The 13,528-nt window shown below is 39.0% G+C and overlaps 1 pseudogene; it reads left to right on the top strand.

Annotated features, from left to right (window-relative positions):
- Nucleotides 1-13,055, top strand: part of LOC131873621 (1-phosphatidylinositol-3-phosphate 5-kinase FAB1B-like) — a 72,553-nt pseudogene extending 59,498 nt beyond the window's left edge.
- Nucleotides 13,056-13,528: the final 473 nt, after the last annotated feature.

Below are 13,528 nucleotides of genomic sequence, written 5' to 3'. Positions count from 1 at the left end.
TTTTTATTTTGATATAGTTGTTTAATATTGATGAAATAAATGTATTTGTACTATGCATGAATATGTTTTTGCTTTATTATTTAGCTAAAGATAAGTTTTATATTCTTTATTTCTTGCCAGGTATTGCTTAAGGGTTCAAACAGTGATGAGTTGAAGAAGGTGAAACGTGTTGTTCAATTTGCTGTATTTGCAGCCTATCATTTAGCTGTAGAGACCTCTTTCCTTGCAGATGAAGGTGCCACTCTTCCTGAACTTTCCCTCAAGTCTCCAATAACTGTTGCTCTACCAGACAAGATATCAAATTTTGATAGGTCCATTTCTACAATACCTGAATTTATGATTCCTACTTCGGTACAGATAAACAAAGCAGATATGCAATTTCCTCCAAAAGGAGCTTTGACTGAAAACAGTGTGGTGCAACAAAAAGATATGCATGCAATTCCTGAAAACTTTTCGAGTTTACCTCCCTCTGGGAATTTAATATCTGAGTTGTCTTCTTCAATAAAGAAAACTTTTGAAGAAGCAGTTCGCTTTTCAAGTTCAAAGTCACATGAAGGAGTCACTACTTATTTTAATTCTGCAGATCAAAGGTCAAATAGTTCTATAATAGATAGCAGCTTAGTTACATATACTCCTGGATCTGTTGGGCATCAGTTTCCTGTGGAGGAAAATTCTCATGAACTGCAATTGGAGAACCAGGAGAATATGGAAAATCAACCGAAGGCCACATTATTTATGGATCATAAAATAACAGGGCATGATAACCACAATAACATGCATTCTGAGGGACAACGGCCTTCTAAAGAAGATTCTCCACCTCCTGATCAATAAAGTATATTGGTTTCCTTATCAACTCGTGTGTGGAAAGGAACAATATGTGAACGTGCTCATCTGTTTCGTATCAAATACTATGGAAGTTTTGACAAGCCTTTGGGAAGATTCTTAAGGGATGATTTATTTAATCAGGTGGGGGATTGCTCATTTTATCATTTTTTCATTTTGTTTATATATAGCTTTTTTATCTGGATTGTTTCTATCAACTTGAGGTAATGTTGTTTTTGACTCATAAAAGTGTTTATGCATTAACACTTTAGCTTGCAAACAACAGAATTACAGATGTAATTCCTGTGATGCCCCAACCGAGGCCCATGTGCATTGCTATACTCATCAGCAAGGAAGCCTTACAATAGCTGTCAAACGTCTTGATGTGACTATCTTACCAGGTGAAAGAGAAGGGAAAATATGGATGTGGCACCTTTGTGTAAAATGTGCATGCAAAACTAGAAAACCACTTCCAACATGAAGAGTGGTCATGTCGGATGCTGCATGTGCATTATCCTTTGGAAAATTTCTGGAGCTTAGTTTCTCCAATCATGCTGCAGCGAGTGGGGCTGCCAACTGTGGCCGTTCTTTACATAGGGACTGCCTACGTTTCTATGGGTATTACTGCTGTTACCTTTTCTCTATGGAGCAACAGTTTCCTGCCATATGTAATAACTAATATTTCTTCCTCTAAATGACAGTATACAAATATAGCTTAAAAAAGCATCCTTGTCCCCATGTTCTAATCCCCAGAGTGACATCTAAGGTGGAATTTAAAGTGATGACTCTTGGTCTTCCGTTGTTTGGCTTATAGTAGTATTGTCTTATAGTCTACAAATAAAGCTCAAACGAGCAACTGAGCCATCTGATGCAAATTCTTAATTTCTTAAAAGCAACAACTTGGAAGTTACTACTAGAAGCAAAACAGTGGAAGACCAAGAGTCACCACTTAGATTCCACCTTAGATGTCTTTTTGGGGATTTGAAATTTGGTCTCCACAATGAGAACTCAATGCTTTAATTGCTTGATTGCAATTCCGTGAACATGTTTCATTTTTTATTTTTTAAGAGATCATCCTTGTGGATTTTGTGTTTAAATTAGATTTGTCTCATAAAAACATATAAACAGGTTTGGAAGAATGGTTGCATGTTTTCGTTACGCTCCTATACATGTCCATTCTGTGCATTTGCCACCTCCAAAGTTGGAGTTTAATGACCCAAACCAACAAGAGTGGCTGAGTAATGAAGTATCAGATGTAAGTGATTTTGAATACATATTTCTGCTTGATGTAAAGCTTTGCATGCATGTGGTTCAATGTTTGGCTACCAAAATTGACTATAACTATGCTACTAAGCAGGTTGAAGATAAGGCTGAATTGCTTTTTGCTGAAGTATTTGATTCACTACAAGAGATTGGAGAGAAAATTGCAAGCTCTGGATCTTTCTATGCAGGAACCTGTTGACGTGTATTTTGTACACAATCATACACAGAATAAAATACCCAAAGGCATCTTATCCTCTCTTGAATAAAGTCTCTAACTGCTGAAGATATCGCAAGAAGGATCAGTTAGGGTGACTCCAATGTTCTTTTTAGTAGGGTCTCTACGTGTGGATAAGCACCAGTGGTCGTTGTGATTGCTGTGTCATCCAGGGGCCTTACGTTTCCGAAGTAGAATTTCCTAAACTAACAAGTTCTTTAAAAAAAATCAAAAGAGTAGGGTTCACAAGAGATCTAGTCTAGCCTAACCCTAAGAACGACTCAATGTGGACGAGACTTGGCAAGATTCTACCAACTTCAATATTGCCATAAAATAACAACTCAATTGAAATTGATGCGATCTTCTAAGGTAACAAATGATTTTTTCAATTCATCAAAGATCAAAGACACTACCACAAAGGCACATATCCAAGATACAACAATGATTGAAGGTTTAAGTGATTCAAATTTCTCTAGTTGACCACACAAGGCGTTCCTACAATCAGCAAGAAGCTAGTGGTTTGGAAAGTGAATCCTACCAAAGATCAAGTCCAACACTTTGTCCTTCAAACTAAAACTACTTTGATTGAGAATGATTCAAGAAAATGAACAACCATGAAAATAACCACAAGAATTGCAATAAAACACCATAACTTCAATATTTTATTGATCTCAAAGCCATCATGTACAACAATTGTTTGAAATTCCTTCCTCAAAGCTCAATCTTGCTACAAGTCAAATTGCTAATCTCTAATCTCTCTCTAATTCTCTAATACATCATTATGACAAAATGAAAGAAGTGATGGTATAAATAGCATCCTCAATTACAATGAACGGTCCAGATCGAAAGAAGATCAATGGCCAAGATTATGACACCTAAACCCTAATTAGGGTTTATTACAAATAGCCCCCTTGTTACTGAACAATATTAAATGCATAGCCAAATATTAAATTTGGCACAAAAATCTAGGAGACATAGACCAATGACAATTAAGGTGCCATGTCATCTATAACAACCTCTCATCTAGAATCTTATTCCCTTTCCAATGTTCCTTTTTAGCATATGCAATGAATCTAGATACGATTCCTTCGATCTCAGCAATTGGAATCTCGGGAAGATTCCTCATTCTTTCTTCTTAGTGGATGACCTGATCAAATGCCTTGAGAAGAGCAGCGTCCCATCCAGGTTCAAGTTCTTTGGTCTTCTCAATCAGGAGCATGGTAGCAAACATCTGGTCTCGTTGCTCATCAGTGATAACATTAGCATCCTTGCAAAAGATGACCTTAACTCTTTCCTCCAATTCCTGCAAATCCACATCTGTCTCAACTTCGATCCTCCTGCCAAGAATGGTACGTAGTACCTCAAACACTCTGTCCTGGATCGGGTGGATAACCTCGTCAACATGATTGCATCTAGTACTGATGTCCTCGAAGAGAACTTCCTTCATTTGGAGTAAGGTTGACCATTGAAGTAAACTATGAGGTCCTCCATCCATTATCTTTTCCTGCACTAGGACCTTCCTTGATGTTTGTCTGATTACTTGCAAGACAGGAATGATAACATCTTTAGTATGAGCAAACGCGGCTACCGTTATCATCAAATTGTGGATGATCTCAAGAACCTGGATAGCCCTATGAATGGTCTGCATCATCCTCGTTGCAAATTCCATGGCAACTGTATGAGATTTGTCAATCCATGAGCTCATCAGCTGGACCAAACTCCTGACTCTCTCTGCCTCACCAATTGATTGAAGGGGAAGTGCCTGTACGGGTGATCTTGCGGGATCCTGACGTCCTAAAGGCTGATTGAGATGGCTGAAATATGTTCTCCACGCACCTCTCTCTCTCTCAAGCTTTCTATTTTTCTCCATTTCTTCCCTAAGCTTGTCTTTCAATGCCTCAAATGAATCGGTGGCCTCATCTAGTGTCTGCTCGGCTGTAAGTGGACCAAGCTCAAATGTTTCTACATCATATTCCTCTGCGAGGATCTCACCTTCATACTTGTCCACTGCCGGTGTAGCTATCTGCAATTTCCTGGATCCAGTCTCATCTCTGATCATCTTGGACATCTTAGTGGCCTTCCTCTTCTCTGTCACATCTTGAGAATTCCCAACAAGGCTCTCTAAATCAATCACATTGTCTTCGTCTTCGATCACAATCACCCTTGTTAGTCTTTCCTTTAACCAATCTGGGATGGCAGATCTTGTTTCTTTAACCTGTATCTCCTTAGGCAATTCTTCTTCTCTGGGAGGAGATGTTACTTCGTTATCTTCTTTATCTTCATGCAACTCATTATCTTGGAGAGATCCACCTGGTGACCTTCGAGGTGCCTGTCCTTCTTTATCGTTCTGTACCATTGATTCCATAGACTCCTCTATCTCAAATGTCCTCTTCTCTTGTCGAGAAGATGTGCCGGATGAACGATCTCGGTTGGCCTCTTGCTTCTTCTTGGAAGATTCTCTTTTTTCAGGTCTCTCTTTCCTCTTCGAGCCTCTAGGATGGAGATTGCCTTCGCTTACACTTCGAAGGTTGCCTTCACTTGCATTTCTGGGATTAGGATTACCTTCGCTTACACTTGCTCCACCTTCAGCTGGTTTCTCCTCCAAGGTGAAAGTCATAGCTATGCCCTGTTCTCTCAACTTCTGATGCTGGACATCAACCCATCTGCGAGTACAAGACAAGACTGGAGCCATCAAAGCATCTAGATCCACAACCTCGGGCTCATTCCAATCTAACCTTACTGCTTTGCTTTCTCGATCATAGGATGATTGGAGATGTCTGCCACTATCCCGAGCTTGGTCGGCCACTCTGTAAATCTTGCATTTCCTGATGAAATCCAAAGGCAATCTAGAATGCATCTTTCTTTTCACTTCAAGATCATCTAAGAGATTCATCATAAAATCTTCTATCTGAAACTCATGCTTATATTTTCTACCGACTGTCTCCTCTATATACCCATATGGATCAAAGCTCTCTCTCAAGGCAAAGAATGAAAAAGAATACAGAGCTAACTCCTTCTCTGCATCATCCATGGCTAGAGCATTAGGACATACCTCAACTGAATTGCCTAATATGATAGGTACATGAACTCCATTTCCATGTCTGTGTCTGAATGCCTTCGCATAAGCTGCCAATTGTCTTGTTACTTCAAGTAACACTATTCTGTCTATCGGATATTTCGGCAACATGTATGGAGGTGAAGGACATCCATGGATTCTAATATAAGTAAATTTCGGAAATTGGATAAACCAAGCACCGTACCTCTTTACTAGCTATTGTGCATCCTGAGATAGTCTATTGTGAATCCCGCCTTGCAACGTCCTGGTGATGTTCATCGTGAAGGTATCATTAACTAACTTGTAGTTACTTCTTGGCGGATGATGCAAGTGAACATAGGAATCACAAACTCTGACCTCGCCGGGTCCTCTTCCAATCACTCCTCTGTGAGGTAGTCCTGCGTACTCAAAGCTCCTAATCAAGGCATATATGACGTATGAACTCATGTGGAAGGACTTGGTAGCCTTTAATCTCCTTAACTGTACGTCCAAGCAATGGCTAATCATTCTAGCCCAATGAATTGTTCCTTTTCCCTGAACTATCACTTGGATGAAGTAGAACATCCACTTCTCAAAATAGAAGGCTTGAGGGGCTCCTGTGACTCGGTTGAGCAGTGTTATCAAATCTTTGTACTCCTCCTGGAAATCGATCCTATGTGGTGTGTTCGGAATCTTGCTCAGGCGAGGACGACTTTTGAGTAACCAGTTCTTATTGATGATGCTTAGGCAAGCATCTGGATCATCTTTGTACATGGACCTGGCTCCTTCTATGCTTTTGTAGACCATATCTCTGTGCTCTGGAAGATGAAAAGCCTCACTTATAGCTTCCTCTGAAAGATAGGCCAAAGTGTTTCCTTCCTTGGACACGATCGTTCTGGACTGTGGATCATAATGGCGAGCACACTCGATCATCAACTCATGGCATTGGACTGTTGGAGGGAAGCCGGTCGCCTTAATGATGCCACTTTCAATTATCCTCCTGGCGACAGGTGATGGCTTGCCAATGTAAGGGACCTCTCGAAACTTCTTCGTACTGAAGTTGCCCAAGTTGGTATCTCCAATGTTGCTCCACTTAGACACGATCTTGGTCTCCAATTCTTCGTTCTTTTGATCTTCCTTCATGAGAGCTGGACGACTGGTGGATGCTCTCGCCTTCGGGGTCGCCATTGTAACCCCTACACAACATTTCATAATAAGTAATAGATTTTGCAATGTATAACTATAGATTAGAGATTAAATTTAGGAAACTTCATGATAAGTCTTTGAGTTATCATTTCCTAAATACGATCTAGCTACTGAAATTTCAAAATTTCAAAGATTCAAGATAAGGGAAGACTTCGCCATACCTCACTTGAGAGATAACTCTAAAAAGCAAAATAAGGAAATTCGCCTAGGCAAAAATCGAAGTTTGAAGTATCAATGTGGTCCTCCTCTAGCAAAGGCGTCTTCCTTATCAACTTCGCCAACTTTTGGGGGCCTCCAACGTCTTGATAAAGGGAATCGCACCTCTTCAAACCAAATTCGCACTCTCCTTGTCTTCTTGATGGAATTCGCACCTTGTAATTGTCTTCTCCAAATCGCATGCAAAGGATGATTGAATGATGTTTTAAAAACCATATCACACCCCCTTTGTATAAGCGCTTACCTCTTCAATCCCCATAGGCCGACTTTTTAAAAAAAAAAGACAAATAATAAAATAAAAATGAAGGCCGATCCTTTAAATAATATGAAAATAAAGCCCAAGCGCTCCAATTTTTATTTAAATTAATAATTAATTAATTTAATGCCTTCGTAATTAATTAATTCGATTTTTTAAAAGGCAAAATTAATTAATTAAATGTTTCATGCGCAATTTTAAATGCTAATTTTAATTAAATATTTCAAGGTTTATCGAATTTTAGCATTTAATATAATTTGAAAATTTTATTGGCGCCAAAACATGGGAGATATAAGGGGTACAAACCACATCGCCCTGGTCCCTGACTGAGGGACAGGAGCGAATTTTGCACTTTGCTCTTGAATTTCTCGCCTTTTACATTCAAAACCACTTCCTCTACGTTGAAACTGGCATCTTCATTGGGAATCCTGAGCTTGATCGATCAATGTTGTAGATGAATGCCTCTTAAGATCATTATCGCCCTGGTCCCTGGCTGAGGGACAGGAGCGAACTTTGCATTTACTCCTTGGCCTTTGTCTTCCAAGTTGCCAAATTGATTCGTGAGGTAGGCAATGATCCCCTTGTTTGTTTCACACACGCCAAACTTCATTTTTGCAAAGCAAACTTGTCATTCAAGTGATTTTCGCCCTGGTCCTTAATTGAAGGACAGGAGCGAACTTTGAATTCTAGCTCAAATTTGTCATCTTTTAACCTTCACTTCTCATTCAGCACCTTTCAAATGACATTTCGGATCTTGTGTAACCTTGCTTTGATGTGATCTAGGAAGAAAAATGATGGATTTTGTGAATATCGCCCTGGTCCTTGACTGAAGGACAGGAGCGAATTTTAGTCTATGGTGCAAATCCTCCATCATATTGATATCAAATTGTCTTCAAGGCGTAAAATGATGTCCTTTATTCCTTCTTGAACATTTGAAACGAACGTGGCCTTCAAAGTTTAAGTATATTTGACTATTTCGCTCTGGTCCCTTGGAGAGGGACAGGAGCGAACTTGGGCATTTCCATCCCTTTTTGCGGTCCTTACAACTTTATTTCTCTCGAAGCATCTTCAAAACATCATTGCCCCCTTGTACCTTGGTTTGGAGTGGTTTAAACTTGGAGGGAAGGCAAAATAACCAAGATTTCGCCCTGGTCCCTGGTTGAGGGACAGGAGCGAACTTGCACTTGTAGGCTCATTCTTGCTTTGCCAACTTTCAAACTTGTTTTCAACGGACTCATTATGTTCTCCTTCATTCACCTTTGACATGGAATTCGTTTCAACTTGGTGAGAAATTCTCCTTAGGAAGAAATCGCTTTGGTCCCTGGCTGAGGGACAGGAGCGCCTAGGACAACATGGACCTCACTTGGCGTTTTGTAATCTTCAAATTATCTTCAATGGATTCGTTACGCCTCCTTTGCTTGCCTCAAACTTAACACTCACTTGATCTTTTGCCCAAAACTTGTCCTATAAAGAAAATCGCTCTAGTCCCTAGGAGAGGGACGGGAGCTATCACTAAAATTTGCCCTAGTCCCTGGTTGAGGGACAGGAGCGATTTTGCTTCTAGGGCCAATTTTCCTTATGATGGCACTTTCAAGTTATATTCAATTGATAAAATGTACCTCCTTTGTTCTTCTCAAATCGCGAAATCGTTCAAATCTTTCAAGGACAAGGCAATTTTGGATTTTAAGCTCCAGTCCTTCAGTGAGGGACAGGAGTGATTTTTGCTCCTGGCACATTTCCTTGTTTGCAAATTTCTTCAAATTATATTCAATGGACAAAACATGCCCTCTTTTATCTCTTCCAATTCGAAAATCGTCTTGATCCTGCAAAGATAGTGAAATTTTGAGAAACAAGCTCCGGTCCTTCAGTGAGGGACAGGAGCGGTTTGTCTTCAAACTTCAAAAAACTTGCCATTTTGAATCTCAAAACTCATCTAAACTTTCGATTCGCGTTCAACTGCATCTCTTGGCGACCCTGCACAAGACAAATGAAACAAATTAACAACCAAGATGCATAAAATTATGATTTTCGCCCTGGTCCCTGGCTGAGGGACAGGAGCGAACTTGTTTCCACAGGCCAAAATATCAAGATTTTAAGGCTTCAGTCACTTCACAAGGCAAAAATAAGACTTTTCCAATGCCTAGGATCAATTATCAAAATTTTCAAAATTTGGTCAAAAATTCACTCGGACAAAATTCACAATTCCATCAGTAACACTTAGGCAAAATTTGGACTTGCATTCAAAATTCCGACTGAACCTAGATAAACTTTCTTGATCGCTGACAAATTCACCCTATTTCAAAATTGCATCCTACGCGAGGATGCTCAATAGCTCTCAAAATTGGACTGGACTCTGGCATGAAAACAACAAAAACGGAAACCCTAAGGCTTGTCCCTAGTCCAGACGACTGACTCACTAACCCAAAACCCTAAAAAAGCAGAGAGAAGGACGAGCAAAACGAGCAAAAAGAGGGGGTCCCCATTTTAATGGGGCGATGTGTGAAATGGTCACAACAAAACCAAGGTTCCAGAATCAAGGAGAAAAATTGCAGAGTTTGAAGGGATCTTGCAGAAAGAGAAAACTTATCTTGAGGTGATTATTACAGTTTTGAATCAATAAAAATGTCTTTTCTTGTTTAGCGTTGTTTTTTTAATTCAACTGTATCAACTGGGTAAGAAAATAGGGAATTCTAGTTTTACATATATTTGTGAAACAGGAAATCCATGTTTGATTCATATTTGTGAAACAAGAAATCCATTTTTTGTTTATATTTGTGAGAAAGGGAGTCTTTGTTTGATTCATATTTGTGCAACAGGACATGATACAGAAGTCAATAGCAAAAGACCATAAACCAGGGCAGTCCATTGCTGATATTTTGGAGTTGAATCGTGTGAGGTTCAGGCGTAATTGTCAATCACATGAGTGGAAAAATGGCCTCCAGTTCTTAGCTTATTTTCTTAAGAGGCCTCCTGGTAGTTCAACTTCTACTATACCAGAAGAATTAAATCTGTTTGTGCAAAAGGAGAAAAACAAAGATGACAAGGTTGACAATTTGAGTGTATGTGAAAAGACTTTACAGAGGAACAGAATAGAAAAGTATGACAGAGATGCTTGTAAAATTGTAGCGCCAGAAGCTGAGGGCAATGGCTGCATATCAGGGGAAAATGCTGAGGACAATTGTGGTATTTCTGAAAAGTTGAAGTCTAGGGACACTTTTATTATCAAGACACAAGGTATTACCCAATCTTCAAGCATAGAAGATAACTTTCAGCATCATTTTTTGAATGACAGTTTCATGTGCACTGAGAACACTGATAATGGATTAGGTGCAGTTGATAAAATGAACAAGTCTATGGAAACTGACAAGCTGAAGTTAGTGCAACATGATGAAACTAATATAAATGTCTCCTTTAATGATTCAAGCACAGTTAAGCAAGCTTTGACATATCATCCACTTAGCACAGATTGTAACGGAAATGGCATGTCCAGATTATTCCAAGAAAATAAACTTACTGACACAGTTGATGGTGGGGACAGAAAAGATTGTTTTGTAGGGGATTTTGAATTTAACAAAACACAGTCTGAAGGAAATGTTCGAAAATCTGTAAATCTCTCTGATACATTAGATACAGCATGGACTGGTGAGGGTCAGTCAATTGAAGCTCAGGTTGTGAAAATAACATATCAGGGGCAGGAGGTTGGTCCTGGCCCAGCTATTGAAAATGCTAGTGCTGACACTGAATCCTCTTTTAGAAATGAGCATGATCCTTTGCAAGGTGAAAAAAATCTCTCTCCAACTGCAGTGAAAGCAGACAGTATGGATTGTATTGCAAATGTACAAGATAAAAGTGAACAAGAATGATTACAAGTTAGTGCACCTACCTCACCAGTGAAATCTGACATTTTGGAGGACTTTGGTAGTTGGATTGGAGCTTCCTTTTCTGATTTGTACAAGGTCTACAGTAAGAGTTTTCAGGGATCTCTATCTGGGTTTCCTCCCCGTTTTGATTCCCTTGATAACCATATTCCATCTTTTGTATCATCAGTCAGTCAACTTGGTGATCAAGGAGGAGCAAGGTTATCCCTTGTTCCTGGTGTTGATGATATAATTATTGTAATTTATGATGATGAGCCTACAAGCATAATAGCTTATTCCCTCACCTCTCATGATTATCACGCCCACATATCTGATACAAATAAGCAAAAGGAAAAAGAAATGGAGAAAGAAAAGGAAATTGGTGATTCATTTGGTATAGATGCAGCTCATTTCTATTACCTTCAGGCATCTGAAGGATCTGAGCTATCTGAAGTCATTCATAGAGAAAAAAGCTATGGATCTGATGACAGCTTTACTTCTGGAAGCAAAGTTGCTGTAATTTCAGATCCCTTTCTTTTTGATAAGGCTATGCATGTAAAAGTTTCTTTTGATGATGAAAGCCTTGGTTGGAAGGTTAAATACATGGTAACTTGTTATTATGCAGTGCAGTTTGAAGCACTCAGGAAAAAATGTTGCCCAACAGAGTTGGACTTCATTCATTCCCTCTGCCGCTGCAGAAAATGGGGAGCAAAAGGTGGAAAGAGCAATGTGTTTTTTGCAAAAACTATGGAAGATAGATTCATTGCCAAGCAGGTTACCAAGACAGAATTGGAATCTTTTATGAAGTTTGCACCTGAATATTTTAAATATCTTTCAGACTCTCTTAGTACAGGGAGCCCAACCTGTCTTGCAAAGATTCTCGGTATTTATCAGGTTAGCATCAAATTTTGATTGCATGCGTAGGATATTATTTTACTAAGATAGCAATTAGATGTTGCTTCATGATGCTTATTGCTGTGTTTCTTTGCAACTGTTTCGATGCTTCATAAATAGTTCATTGATGACAGGTTACTACAAAGCATGCGAAAGGTGGAAGGGAGGTCAAGATGGATTTGATGTTAATGGAGAACCTTTTGTATGGGAGGAATGTGACTCGTTTATATGACCTAAAGGGATCTGTTCGGTCACGCTACAATCCAGATTCAACAGGAAGTAACAAGGTTCTTCTAGATCAGAATCTTTTAGAAGCTATGCTGACTTCACCAATTTTTGTTGGGAACAAGGCCAAACGCTTGTTGGAGAGAGCTGTCTGGAACGATACTGCATTTCTGGCTGTAAGATTCTAATTTGTTTCTTCTTTTTTCTTTCTTTTGGGTGGAGTATGGGGATGGGTAGCACCCTGTGTGTTAGCTGCCCCATTCTATTTTTTACTTTAAAAAAGAAAAGAAAAAGAAAACATTATATCAGTAACATGTTTGACGGGATGTTGAATTTGCAGTTGATTGATGTAATGGATTATTCATTGCTGGTTGGAGTTGATGAAGAGCGCCGTGAATTGGTTTTGGGCATTATTGATTTTTTGAGGCAATATACCTGGGATAAGCATATTGAAACGCAGGTGAAAGCCTCAGGTATTCTTGGTGGTCCGAAAAATACACCACCAACTGTAATTCCTCCAAAACCGTACAAGAAGTGTTTTCGAAAAGAAATGTCTGTACTTTCTAATGGTTCCTGATCAATGGACTCCACCCACTGTAGACTCTAGCATTTCTCATTCTGATATCTGTGAGGATGTTGCTCCAACCCTTGTACAAGGAGATCTATCTTAGTTTCTAAATTTCAAGGCATATTGCGTTATTCTAGAAGGCTGGCTTTTTTGTCTTTGTCCATTCTTTATGCTCAATGTATTTTAAAAATGTGAGGTCTTCTTTGGACTATTATGTTGATTAAGTTTAGCTTTTAATAGTCCATGTATTCTTACGCCTTGTTTGTCAATAAGAACTTCCAGTCATTCCATTTTGTGAATCTCTCAAAACTTGTGCTTGAATTGGATGACATAGCATATGGTAACGAGAAGGCTGTGTTATCTGATGCCTAAGTTGTTTAAGATGAAACAGTGTTCCTTTATCATATCAGCTGATTTCAGATCCATCCATATGTATGGTCTGAAGCTGTGTAACATATTTGTTAGAGATATTGATATTCTTTAATTTTATTTGTGATTTATCCTTGAAGTTTTCATACCAACTCATCTCACTCAGCAGGAACATTTTGTGATGGGCTTTCTAATGAAACTGCATATCTTCTATTATGTCTTGTTGTAGGAACTGGTAGATTACTGTGGCCATTTTTGGGTAATTTCATGATATGCTATGTATCACAACTTCAACTGAAAATTGCTACACTGCTTCAATTATATCCTGAGATTGTCACCACAAAAGTATTGCTGAACATATGAATACAGTTATGGGCTTACAAATAATCTTGTTTGCTGACAGGAATTACTGTTTAACCCCGTGCAGGCGATAGTTTGGTTTCTGGATATGTGACATATTGCCAAAAATGTTAAAACAAATTAGCTACTAGACTGGTGCTGATATGTGATGATTCTTGTGTATGGTTTGGAGGGATAATATACTTCTATTTATGTCATACCTTCTATACTGCCATTTTTACCAAAACTCGTGTCAAATCTTGGA

The sequence above is a fragment of the Cryptomeria japonica genome, chromosome 2, assembly GCF_030272615.1.
Source record: "Cryptomeria japonica chromosome 2, Sugi_1.0, whole genome shotgun sequence".
In the NCBI taxonomy this organism is placed as follows: Eukaryota; Viridiplantae; Streptophyta; class Pinopsida; order Cupressales; family Cupressaceae; genus Cryptomeria; species Cryptomeria japonica.
This window is presented reverse-complemented; position numbering and strand designations above follow the sequence as displayed.